Here is a 13,485-nt window from a genome sequence, read left to right on the forward strand (position 1 = left end):
GGATATGTGTAGATATTCCATCCAGTCTGCATCTTTACTTCGTGATTAACTAAAAATGTTTCTTCTGATTCCACAAGAACTTAGTTTAAGATGTACCAGCTTTAGCTCACCTTCGGACCAAACCTCCCTGAGTTAACATAGAAATATTCCATTTTTTAAATTTCATTGAAACCTTGGGGTTATTAGGAGGATATTCAAACGTTCTCGGATCATGTGTGTTGGGTAGCATTCTCCCAAAGGCTGTCTCTGTGACAATCTCTTGGCCTAGAAGAGAGCGCTTATCTGTTGGTGGAGGAAAGCTTCTAAGACGGGAGACACTTGCTGTCTTGTGGCAATTGGCCATTGGTTTTCTGTGTTTAACATCCTAAGGATAAAGTCTTACAGAGAGCTTTTATAATTTGTTGTACTGAATTGTACGGAGATTATATACTAAATAAAGCTCTTTTAAAATACACAACGTGAGTGTGTCTCCTTTCTTTGAAGGTCAGGAACCAACGAACCAGCTCATTGAAGTGCACGCGATGTGTGCTGAATGGGGTCCAGTCACTCGGGAGGGCGGGGGCAAGGTCTCGACTGGACTTGCTAATGCTGAAGGTGTTTATTTTGTCCATGGAATTTGCTTTGATAGCTGCTTACTTGTTTGACTAGAACCACAAGGGTTATAGATTAGATTTCTAAAGAGAAGGCTGCTACCTGCAGGATTTATTCTCCAACGGATAAAAGCTGTTTGTTTTCATCGTTGAATCATTTGTACTTCTTGATTAAAGTCTCAGTCTTTAATAAGTCGGGAAGATGGGTGGTGGTCTGCTTTGGTAAGAGTTTATAGATAATGAATGTGCATGAGGGTTACACTGTCCAAGGCAGATACGGAGATTCCAAGCGGAGACGGACCAGCACGCTTCCAAACAGAAGGAGCCGGCAGTGGGCCTCAAGTACTCTGTGCGGACTCCGAGGAAGCTGGTCCGCTCTGGAGCTCGTGAGTGCGCTCGGCGGGAATGGTCTCTGGCACCCGCAGCCTTACAGACCCGGGAGGGGAGGCACGGGACACCGGCACGTAGCAGCGGAAATGCTGTTTCTCTTGCCTCGTCTTTCAAAAGTGGTGTCCGAAACTCATCTCCAACCTTTTCAGCTAATTTAATACTTAGAAATTTGCTTTATAAGATTGTTTTCCAAAGTGCAGATAATACAACTATAGTGTAATGTGAAGGCAGTTTCGTGGGTTGCAACTAGCATCAAAAGATTGAGAGAGGAAAGAACAGAAAGGGAGAGAAGGGGAAGGGTTGTTTTGTGAAGTCATTTGTTTTTTACATTTTTTTAAATGTTTATTTATTTTTGAGAGAGAGAGAGAGAGAGAGAGTGAGCAGGGGAGGGGCAGAGAGAGGGAGATGCAGAATCTGAAGCAGGCGCCGGGCTCCGAGCTGTGAGCACAGAGCCTGATGCGGGGCTCAAACTGTGAGATCATGGCCTGAGCCGAAGTGAGTCGCTTAACCGACAGCCCCCTGGCACCCCGGCACTTGTTTGTCACCGTGCAGGAAAGCGCGTGCTTTCCGAGGGGCTGTGCAAAGTGCGCTTCGTACTGACAGACAGCCGTGCCCTTGCAACTCAGAGTAACCTGAGGGGATGGGGCTTGGACTTGGCTCCGTCCTTGACCCCAAACTCTAGTACAACCTTCGAACCGTGATGACATTGAAGAATTATTGTATATTTTTAGGTGTGATGTGGACATTCTTATTTTTTTAAAGTTCTTATGTTTTAGAATATATACAGCCATACCTTGGAGATACTGTGGGCTGGGTTCCGGACCACCACAACGAAGTGAACATTGCAATAAAGTGAGTGAAATAGATGTTCTGATTTCCTAATACATATAAATGTTAAGTCTACATTATACTGTGGTCTAGTAGGTGTGCGGCGGCATTATGTCTAAGAAAGCAGGGGCCATCGGAGCTTTCATCAAGTCGTAATCATTGATCACAGATCCTCATAACAAATATAATAATGAAACTTCTTAAATACTGTGGGAATTATCAACGTGACACAGAGCAGAAAGTGAGCAAGTGCTGTTGGAAAAATGGTGCCAGTAGAATTGCTCGATGCAGGGTTGCCACAAACTTGCAATTTGTTTAAAAAAAAAAAAGGCAGTATCTGCAAAGTATAGTAAAGCGAGAGCAATAAAACGAGGTGTGCCTATACTCAGATATTTGCAGATTGAAAAGACTAATAAACACTTGGTAAACCTTATTAAGAAAGATACAAAATACATGATTTAAGAATGTGAAAGAAGAGGTGTCTGGGTAGCACAGTCCATTACGCATCTGACTCTTGGGTTCCGGCTCAGGTCATGACCTCAAGTCTGTATGGTCCGTGAGATCGAAGCCCACATCAGGCCCTGGGCTGACAGTGTGAGCCTGCTCGGGACTCTCTCTCCCTCCCTGCCCCTTCCCCGCTTTCTCGCTTTCTCTTTCTCTCTCTCTCAAAAATAAATACACATTTAAAAAGTGTGAAAGGAGATACAGTCCCAGAATCACAATTGGTTAAGGAATTATATGAAATAATGTATACACTTCTGTGGCAAAAAAACAAATCGGTATCAGAACTGAATTACTTGTGGTCGCAGGAGGCCACTCCTCTTCATTCAGTTTACGACATGGCCAGTTGTCTCTAAGGCCTTTCACTTGAGTAATTCAGACCCACCCCCCCGGGTAATCCCCATTTTTATTAACTCAAAATCAACTGACTTGGGGCCTGAGTTACATCATCAGCAAAGTCCCTTCATCTTTGCCACATAGTGTAACATAATCATGAGAATGGCGTCCATCATATTCACAGGGCCCACTCCTCCTCCTCCTCAAGGGGAGATTATATAGCGCATGTTCACCAGGGGTGGGATTGTTGGGGGCCATCTTAGGATACTGCCTACCAGCGACGCCAAAAAGAAAACTAGTGTCTAACCAAAACTGACTATTTGACAGCACCTAACTCAGGACTACAAACTTTAAGAGAAGGGACGCACCGGATTTGAGCTGGGATTTGGGAGGAGTTGGAGGCGCAGAGCACCGAGAGGAAGGTGTTGCAGGAAAAAAAAAGAAAAATCTGAGAAGTTCCCTTTGGGTCCTCGGCGAATTCCTAGCCTGCACATGTGTTTGGCTTAGCAGAGAGCTGACCAGAGATTTCAGAGGCTTCACAGTGCTGAGCAAACATTAGAATCGGGGTCCATCCAGTGTGGAGAGCTTCTGGTGAACCTCCCGAGCCAGTGAACTGACACTAGAAAGCCTCTACCTTATCCTGCAAGTGGAAGCCGTTATCCTAACTGCCTGTCAAAAGCAAGTGTAAGACGGCTTTGAAAGGTGATAACCTAATCCTGGCCTCAAGTTATCTCTATGTTTCCAAATATATAACATATAGCACAAAATAAAAAATACCCAGGAATATGTGCTTTGCAGATACTGTCTGATTTCAGCTCAGATTAACATCTCATGATTCACAGATTCGAGCCCCACATCAGGCTCTCTGTTGTCACCACAGAGACTGCTCCTGGTCCCCTGTCCCCCTTTCTCTCTGTCCCTCCCCCACTAGCACTCTCTCTCCCAAAAATAAACATTAAAAATATTAAAAAACAGGAATAATAAAAAGCAAGTTTGAAACAATTGAAATAGAAATAGCCACAGTCTAATCAGATATTGGAGATAAAGCACAGACTTTAAAATAACTATGCTTATTTAAGAAAGTAAATGACAAAGGGAGAATTGAGGTGAATTGAAAACCATAAAAAAAAGGACAAAACAGAAATGCTGAAACTGAGAAGTGTAATAAATTGGGGCGCCTGGGTGGGTCAGTCAGTGAGGCATCTGACTTTAGCTCAGGTCATGATCTGGTTATTGAGTTCAAGCCCCACATGGGGCTCTGCACTGACAGAGCTGAGCCTGCTTGGGAATCTCTCTCTCCCCCTCTCTCTCAGCCCCTCCCACACTTGTGCATGTGCACTCTCCAATAAACTTTTAAAAAAGCGTAATAAATTAACTAATCAGTAATGGATTAAATAGCAAATTAGACACAGCTGAAGAGAGAATTGATCAACCGGACAATAGATTAGAAGAAAATCCCCTGACCAAAGCCTGGGATGAAAAGATGAAAAAAGCATGAGATGTATTAGAGTGTGTCACTCTGTCTTGGAAGCGTGACTGAAGTCCCACAAGGGAAGGGAAGAGAATGGGTCCAAATGACTTTGGGCAAGCTACTTATACTCTGCTTCGATTTCTCTTTTTGTAAATGGAAGTGCAGTAATAATCTACAGATCCGGTCAATGAGTGGATGGAATGAGGTGACATTTAAAACACTAGCCCCAGTACTTGGCACGTGCTACACACAGCAGGTGGGTGCCATCGGATATCATCCTCGTCATCCTTATCAAAACTAGAATGTCAAGGAAAAATGTCTGAAGAACAAACTTATATGTGTCAAACAGATACTAAACAGCCCTTAGTAACTTTATGTGAACTGTTCTTGCGGTAGAAAAGACATTAAAAAATTAAACCTCTTAGAGGCTTAGAAGATTAACAAGAGCAGTTTGTCAGGAAACCAACTTCTTAGCAATCTTTCAGGTATGTATTTATGTCACGAGGAGAGGTGTGTCTGTGTCTCTGTGTGGGGACGGGGGGAGAGGAGGGATAAAATGCCATGGACAAAGATAAGAGAGGCTGTTGATTGATGAAGAGATATTATCATGTTGAAGATAAATGTCAAAGCCCTGCAAAAGACACACACATATAAAGAAAGTAGAAGCATCTGGTTGTGGATGGATCTGCTTTAGAGAAGAAAAAGAGTAAAATAATGTGATTTCAGGGCTGGCACAGTAATTAGAGCAGCAGTGTGCTAATTAGGGCTCATACATTTAATGAAACTATTAGCATTTCCTCCTGTGAGAAAAGGTGGATTTTCGTCCCCAGGAAATGACACCTGTAAACAATTATCTCTCTTATCATTGCTACTAAGATTATTTACATAAAGTTGTGCTCATTTAGCATTCACTGCTGTTAATTATTTTTTTTTTACAACATCTGATCTCACAGTAGATTCCCTCTGGCTAGAGAAGTACTTTGGGCTTATTGATAATTAATGGTGTAGGACAAATAGGCAAGACCATTATTAGGGGACCTACTGTCCAACTACTTTGCTCTGTCCTTGTGGGCATTTTTGTTTCTTTAATATAATACATTTCAGAATCTGAGTATCTGTAAGCCCCTGGCGGATTATGAACACCAAGAACACAGCCGTCCCAGTGTCCCTCAGCCCTGCCCGGGTGGCAGCACCTACCCTACAGAAGGGGGAGACCGGAGGACCGGAGGGGCCCTGGCGATAAACACGAATTTTAAAATGTCTGTTATTATATTGAATAAAAATGTCATGATGACATGCTTTCACAGAGTTACGCAAACTCCTCTAAGAGAAAAACAGGATGTGCTAATCATGTTGGGAGTTACAGAATACCTAACTCAAATCTGTTGCAATCATAAAAGGATTTATTAACATGTTTCACTATTTTTTAGGCCTTTGGGTAAGGCTTAATCTAATGTCCCACTGACTGAATTCATTGACTTGATATTTATTGAGACTCCTGGGCACTGGGACACATCAGTGCACAAGACACACAAGGTCCATAGTCTCACTGAACTCACGTGTTCGTGGAGGATACAGATAACAGATAAACATAAGAAAACGCCAGATGTTTAAAGAGAATTAAAATGAGGAGCTGTGACGGAGTGTAACTCGGTGGTTACTTAGTTTTAAGTGCTCAGAAAGGCTTCTCAAACCTTGACCAGCAAAAAGGAGGTTGCCCATGCTAAAACCCAAGGGGAGAAGGATTACAAGTGAGTGGGAGGAGCTTTGTGCAATTAAGAGTCGAAACTAAAAATATGGGGAAGGGAAAGAGTAGTCGAAGCGTGCAGAAGTCAGACCACATGTGTCTCAGTAACTCAGCTGAATTTTACTCCAAATGTGATAGAATAACGCTGGAGGATTTTGAGCAGCGCAGTGGCAGTATTTGATTTATGTTTCATAAAACATGGCTATGGATGCTGTATTCATTCATTTTCTATTGCTGCCATATCAAATACCAAAAACTCCCGTGCTTAAGACATTACAGACATATTGTCTCTTCATCTCTCCGTCTCGTAGCCAGAAGTCAGCGTGGCTCAGCTGTCTCTCGCCAGAGTCTCATGAGGACGAAAGCTAGCCCGCTCTGGGGGCTGGAGGGCTATGTCTACTCCCAGCCTCACAGGTGACTGGCAGAATTCAGTTCTGGGTGTTTGTGGAGCCAGGGTTCTCCTTTCTCTGCTGTCTCTCAGCTGGGGACCACCCTTGGTTCCTAGAAGCCTCCCCGGGGTCCTTGCACACAGCCCCCAACCTCTCAGACCAGGAACAGGGCGCCTGGTGCCCCCCCCCCCCCGCTGCTCCTCTTCTACCTGGCCCCTCCCCCTGTATCTTTTTAACTACTTTTTAACTGAAAGAAGTTCTCCACTGTTAAGGCCAAGCAGCGTTAGATCGGATCCACCAACAAGGACCGGGTGATCAGGTCTGTAACCTTTATCGCATCTGCAAAGACCCTCCTCCCAAGTAACATGATATACTCCCAGGTTCTGGAGGTTAGGGAAGGGCGACCGGGAACAGGACGGGTCCGCCTACCGCAGATGCTGTGTGGAAACGAGACTTGGGTGGGCAGAGGGCAAGACTGCAGTAAGGGCGTCTCAGTCATCCACATAAAAGGTTAGAGTTTGGGGAGCAGAATGGGAATGGTGGACAAGGAAGAGGAACAGGGTTGATAGAACTTGCTAGCGGGTCATACACTGGGAATAAGGGAAAACGAGATCAAGGGTAACACTAGTTACCAAGTTTTTTAACTTGGGTAACTGGGTATATGATGGTAGTGCCTTTTCTTGAGATGGAGAAGACTGGTCTGGTAGTCGCTATTGGTCTTCAACAAATATACTTGGTTCTCCCTTCTTCCTGTCCTCCTTTGGTTGAATGAGGACTAGTTCTGGCCAATGAGATGTGCCAGAACATTTAATCGCCAGGGCAAAATCCTCAAGATTCTTCCTTTCCTAAATGGTGGCTGCTTCTCCATCAGTGTGGGTCCTGGAGGAAGGGTGATGTGGAGCTGCCTGCTAAGTTGCACTCAACATGCAGTTTAAAAATTAATCTCCACTGTGTTAAGTCACTGAGATTCAGGACTGCTTGTTACTGTACCACAACCTTTTCCTGACCTAACATATTGAGAAGGAGCATGCCTTTTACAGGAACAGAAATCAAGTGTTATGGGTTTGCCAGGCTAAACTTGAGATGTTGGGGCGCCTGGGGGGCTCAGTCGGTTGGTTCCATCAAGTACCCCTGTTACCTTTCCAATAAGTTACTTCTTTGACTCTTGATTTTGGCTCAAGACATGATCCCAGGTTCATGGGCTCGAGCCCCGCATCAGGCTCTGCACTGAGCATAGGGCCGGCTTAGGATTCTCCCTCTCTCTCTCTCTCTCTCTCTCTCTCTCTCTCTCTCTCTGTCCTTGCCCCTCTCCCCTTCTCACTCGCTCACTCTCTCTAAATTAAAAAAAATTGAGGTGCTTAATCAACGGCGTGTCCAGGAAGTGTGCGTGCCTCTGCCCACTGCACTGCTCTACGTCAGTGAGTGTGAACATGCTCCCTCCATTCTCACAGACCTGTTCCTGTTTCTAGAATGGCTGCCAGCTGCGCTCAGGGTCCATATGCTCCAGGGTCCAGGCTCAGCGGGGAGCGAGCGTACTTCCCAGATAACTCAAAGGTCTAAGAGAATATTTCTGATGTGACCTGCTTCGTGTGCCCACCTTACAATCAATCATTACGACCATGGGGATGGATTATGTAAACAATTTAGGCCAATTTCTCCCTCCAGAGTTGAATATGAGACCAATCCCATGTAAATCACATGGCTAGGAAAACCGGAGTATTATTGGGAAGAGAGATGGTGGGAGTTGATGCTGGAAAATGCACATCCCATTTCCAAGTTCCTGTTACAGGTCCAGCACCATCCTTGGTACTTTGCATGTGCCGTTTTACTGGTCATCCCGTCCTTCATGGACTCCATATGAACACTGATAATCTCAGCTAAAACTGACGGAGAGGTCATGTATGTAGCCTTTATTCTCCCACAGATTTATCTTGACAAGTTCAAGGTAGAAGCTGTGAAATAAGTCATTGTTCTCCCTACCGCCACGACTGTACTAGCCCTGCAGAGAGATGTCTGAAAACCCGGGTCTGCCCATTTGAGCAGGTGTGTTACCCACACGGCCCACGTCTCCTCTCAGAGTTTGCCCCCTCAGCCTCTACCCAACAGGCAAGAGACCACACTCGTGATCCCTGCCCACAGCTGTCTCACCCAAAGTGGGCTACCGGATGCTTCTTTTGGCATTTGGCATAAGACTTAGGGACCCCGACCCCTCTCCGGTGGCGGTGTGAATTGCACAGTCACAGGACTGGGCGACTGTGTGCACGCCAAAGCAGACAAACCAGACTGCTGAATGCAGGACGCAGACTCAAAGTAGTGAGGAGAAGCCGTGTGGCCGCCCCGGCCACCTCGGCCCTCGGAGCAGAGGAAAGAGAGCTCCAAGGCTGCACACTCCCAGCACCTACCCACATCCCCCTCCTGAGGCTGGCCTCCCTCACTGTCCTTGGGTTCCATGAATTGTTACCTTTCCAATACATTATTTCGACTTGAACTAGTGGGAGTGTCCATTCTTTATAACCAGGTGATCCCTGGTGAAGTCTCTAGTGAAGGCAGAGGTCTCATAAGTCCGGTTTTCCTGAGACAGACATCTTTTTTTAACATTCTTTATTCTCATAACACCCTTTCCACACTGCGCACATGGCACTTACCACCCTGAATTCTGGTTAATTACACGCGTTTCCACCCTTCCCACTGAGCTGTGAACTTCCCGAGGGCAGGGGCTATTTCTTTTCCATCTTCGAGTTCTCAGTGGATGTTCAGAATGAATGTGTCCTAAAGGTTTGTTGCATTGAATTCTGTGGTTGAGATAAGGTTCATGTGATTAAATAATATTCAGTGAGCTATAGTCAGCCGACCCCCACCCAGGGAAGGAAACGGAATGAGAGCATAGGCCATGACGCCCGGCAAGCCAGCTTCCCTTTCTCCCTGCCACCTGAAGACACATTCCAAGAGGATCGTACGACTATGGAAGTTCCACTCAAAAATTATCCAGGCATTCAAGTCAACAGTCAGGACAAGAAACCAAACCTGCTGGTGACAGACTATATAGCCGTTTAAATCAGAGATCTATGATGTCATTATTGGGTGCACTACTCTAATAATTAAGCCAAATTTAATTTTGCTCAGATTTTTTATATACTTATATGTATTTATATAATTACTTATTTCTTTATTATTTTTGGTCAGTTGTTGAGAAAGTGTTGAATCTCCCACTGTGATTATGGATTTGTATATTTCTTGGCTTAGTCCTGTTAATTTCCTTTTTTATGTCTTGAAGTAAAGCTATTAGATACATTAAGATTTAGAACTGCTGCTACTTAATAGTGGACAAATCTCTTTGACATTGTGAAATGCTCCGCTTAACGTCTAAGGAGTGCTTACCGCCTTCGCTCACTTTGTCTGACATTAGCAGAGACACACCAGCAGTCCAGCATATATATTTCTACCCTTCTTGGAACTCCTCTGTATTCCTGTATTTGTGATATGTTTCATAAGCATGTAGCTGGAGGGGATCTCCATTCTGATGAGTTTTTACCTTTAATACAAGTGGTTAGTCTGTTTAGAGTTTAATGTAATCATGGACCACATTGGGGTAGAATCACTGCTACTATATAGTCAGGTTATGCCTTCAGGTTATCACATATGGAGGCTTGTGAGATCCATTTTTGCCTTTTCAATAATACTGACTTTGATCACTTAGTTAAGGTTGCCCAATCACTTACCATATACTTATTAATTACAGGAGGATCTGTGGGAAGTGGTGTGTGGAGGGAGATTTTGAGACCAAACACCCTGCTCTTCCCCAGTCCCGCTCTTCCTACGAGATTTACCACCCATCACGGGTCTTCCTATTTCCGTGCTCACATTCTCCCAGATCTGAACAGGCTGGCTCCTTGTATTTTTTACATCATTAATCATAGCCTTTCCTCTCTTTCTGGTACAAGACCTCCCACGCTTATTTTGTATATTTCCTTCTCTAGCCCTGTAATCAACCATTTCTCCAGGAAGCTCTGGTCGTTTTAGTGGGAAATAATATTTAGAAGTCAAAATCTGTTGGGGCGCCTGGGAGGCTCAGTCGGCTGGGCATCCAACTTCGGCTTGGGTTATGATCTCATGGTTCGTGAGTTAAGCCCCGCATCAGGCTCTGTGCTGACAGCTCAGAATCTGAAGCCTGCTTCGAATTCTGTGTCTCCCTCTCTCCCTGTTCCTTCCTCTCTCCCTCCCTCCCTCTCTCTCTCTCTCTCAAAAAAATAAATAAATAAACATTAAATATCAAATTCTGAGTGCTAGATGTGCTCATTACATTTAAGTATCACAGGCTTCTAGTCATTTTTGGTGGACGATGTGAGGAAATTGACAGAGACACACATACATGCAAGCACAAGAAAATGTATATATTTATGTGTGTGTGTGTGTGTCTACATGGATATATATGTGCATATTCACATACATATGCACACACCTAAGCTTATGGTGATGCAGCCAATTCCAGTCCGACTCCACAAGGTTCATCCTTGCCTTCTCTAAATAAAAAAATCTATGTCTTTATCTCCCAATTTCCACATCGAGAACCCTGGCTCCCAATACTGTCAATTCAAAATCACACAAGACAGGGGAGACTGCCTGGCTCAGTAGAGCGTATGACTCTAGACCTCAGAACCATGAGTTCGAGCCCCATGTTGGGTATAGAGATTACTTTTAAAAAATTTTGTTGGGGCGGGGCTGCTGTCTCAGTCAGTTGGGTGTCTGACTTGATTTTGGCTGAGGTCATAATCCCAGGATCATGGGATCAAGCACGGCATCAGGCTCTGCATTCAGCAGCGTTGAGATTCTCTCTCGATTCCCTCTGCCCCTCTCTCCCGCTCATGCTCTCTGACTCTAAAATAGAAAAAAAAAGTGTTTTTTAATGTTTTTAAAAAGACAAAAATCACAAAATAGTTTCAGAATTTCTATCCTTATAAATCACACCTACTCAAAAGAGCTCAATATTTGTTTGAATTTCTTTTTTTTTTTAAGTTTACTTATTTATTTTTGAGAGAGAGAGAGAGTGAGGACATACAAATGGGGGAGGGGCAGAGAGGGAGAGACACAGAGACACAGAGGTCAAAGCGGGTTCCAGGCTCTGAGCTGTCGGCACAGAACCCGATACGGGACTTAAACTCATGAACTGCAAGATCATGACCCGAGCTGAAGTCAGACACTGAACCGACTGAGCCACCCAGGCACCTGCGTTTCTTTTATCATTTCTTTTTTTTTTTTAAATGAGGGCATATAGTCAAAGAACTATGTTTAAATGTCACTTGAATGTCACTCCCACCACTTCATCTACTTATTTAATATTTAGAACATTGATATTATTCCAAAAATCAAAACAGTATACTCAGAAAAGCATCAGCCCCTCAATTACCCCGTCCAGCCCACTCTGCCCCCTTGTACATAATCCATTTTATTAGTTTCTGGTTTACCCTTTGTTTCTTTTTGCAAAAATAAGTAGATGTATGTATGTTTCATTATTTTTTATTTTTCCTTACACAAAATAAGTATATATTTTTTTCTCTTTGCTCTTTTGCTTAACAGTATATTCTAGAAATCCTCCCATGTCGTCTCAGATTTTACTCATTCTTTCTAATAGCTGTTTAGTCAAATTAAGCTCGTTAACTATGTTTTGTCTCTTGCTCTCATGTTGTTTTGTTGTAATTATGTGTGTATCATATTTATTGTGTTTCATTATGTGGTGTGTCAACTTCTCGCTAAAATTATTTTCTTTATTTAGGCAAACTTGTGTTTGGGTCCACTGGTTACCTTGGTATTTGTACCTTTTGTACTCTATTAGGCATAAGTGAGAAAACTCATTGAACTTTTACTCTCTGGTACCTCAGTTTTAAAGATTTGTGTTGGGTCGCCCCGGGGGGCTCAGTCAGTTTAGCATCCGACTCTAGGTCTCGGCTCAGGTCATGATCCCGGGGTCATGGGCTCGAGCCCGAGCCGGGCTCCGCACTGGGCATGGAGCCCACTTAGACTCTCTCTGCCCCTCTTCCCCATTCACGCTCTCTTGTGCGCTCACTCGCTCGCTCAAAAATAAGGAAATAAAGACACATGTTGATTCTCACCTATTATCGGCTCAACGATCAGTGATCATATTCTACTTGTCCCTTTCTTCTTTCTCTGCCAATATTTAGCTGACGATCTTTCTACTTTGCCATAACACACTCCGTTTACTGCTCTTCCTCCACCCGTGTCTCCACCTGTGGTAAGGTTCTTACAAGTCACCTGAAGTGACCTAGTGTTATTTGAAGGTGTAAAGATGCATATTGTAAACCTTGGAGCAATTTCTCTCTCCCTCTCAATATACAGACAATAGATGATAGACAGACAAACGGATGCTGATGTTGCTATTTACATACTTCGAGAATTCGTGTCTTCATAAAATTGAATTTATGAACAGCCTCTCCAGAGGGTTCTGATCCCACCGTGGCAGCGGGAGGAATTCTGAGAACCTGCTCCTCAGAGAAACAAGCATAAGTGGGAACGTTATTTTTTTTAAACCAACCATTTAAAGTCTCACCTTTATCTTAAGGACATTATCTTACGGGCATGTGCAAAACAAAGATACATTCATTCGAGAAAGGCTATTAAACCTTGGCATCTGAGCCTCAGCCCGTCCCCCTCCTCCCTCCCAGCTCCGAGTGACGGGAGGGCTCGGAGCAGGTGCCGCCACGCACGCGGGCCCCTGTCCTCCGGCCCCGCTGCCGCCGCGAGGCTTCCTGGAGGGACAGCTCGCCAGGGCTCCTCACCTGCAGCCCCAGCGATGGTTGGAGAGTCGAGGTTCCAGGCAAGCGTGGCCGAGAGGGTGGAGGCCCAGGACGGCACGCAGAACGCCAGGCCCCGTGGAGGCCGAGGAGGGCCGGCCGGGGCGCCAGAAGCCGCGGCCCGAACCCGGCGTCCTGCTCCTGCGGCCGGGCTGTCCTCGGAGTGGGCCGCATCCCCCAGCGGCCTCGGGTCCGCCTGCCGTCCGCGCACCGCCTGTGCCCGGGGGTCTACAGCGGCGGAATCCGCAGTTGCCAAAACCTGGAAGCAACCGACAGAAAGGGTGGCGCCTCCAGACAACGGACGATTCTTCAGCGCCGAGGAGACACGAACCGTTGGGGCGCCCGGCTGCTCCGTCAGCACAGCGCGGGGCGGTGAGTTCGGGCCCCACGTCGCGTGTGGCGGGAGCCTACTTAAAAGCACCTGGGT

At 45.2% G+C, this 13,485-nt stretch overlaps 1 long non-coding RNA gene across 1 annotated transcript; it reads right to left on the bottom strand.

Moving 5' to 3' along the window:
- Window positions 1–8,871: 8,871 nt before the first annotated feature.
- LOC115280788 lies at window positions 8,872–13,390 on the bottom strand. Its single transcript, XR_003903940.1, has 4 exons — window positions 13,044–13,390; window positions 12,654–12,746; window positions 9,631–9,784; window positions 8,872–9,044 (listed from the first exon to the last, which is right to left on the bottom strand). It is a non-coding gene; the product is annotated as an uncharacterized LOC115280788 (long non-coding RNA).
- Between the last annotated feature and the right edge of the window lie 95 nt (window positions 13,391–13,485).

The sequence above is a fragment of the Suricata suricatta genome, chromosome 16 (assembly GCF_006229205.1).
Source record: "Suricata suricatta isolate VVHF042 chromosome 16, meerkat_22Aug2017_6uvM2_HiC, whole genome shotgun sequence".
NCBI classification, from domain to species: Eukaryota; Metazoa; Chordata; class Mammalia; order Carnivora; family Herpestidae; genus Suricata; species Suricata suricatta.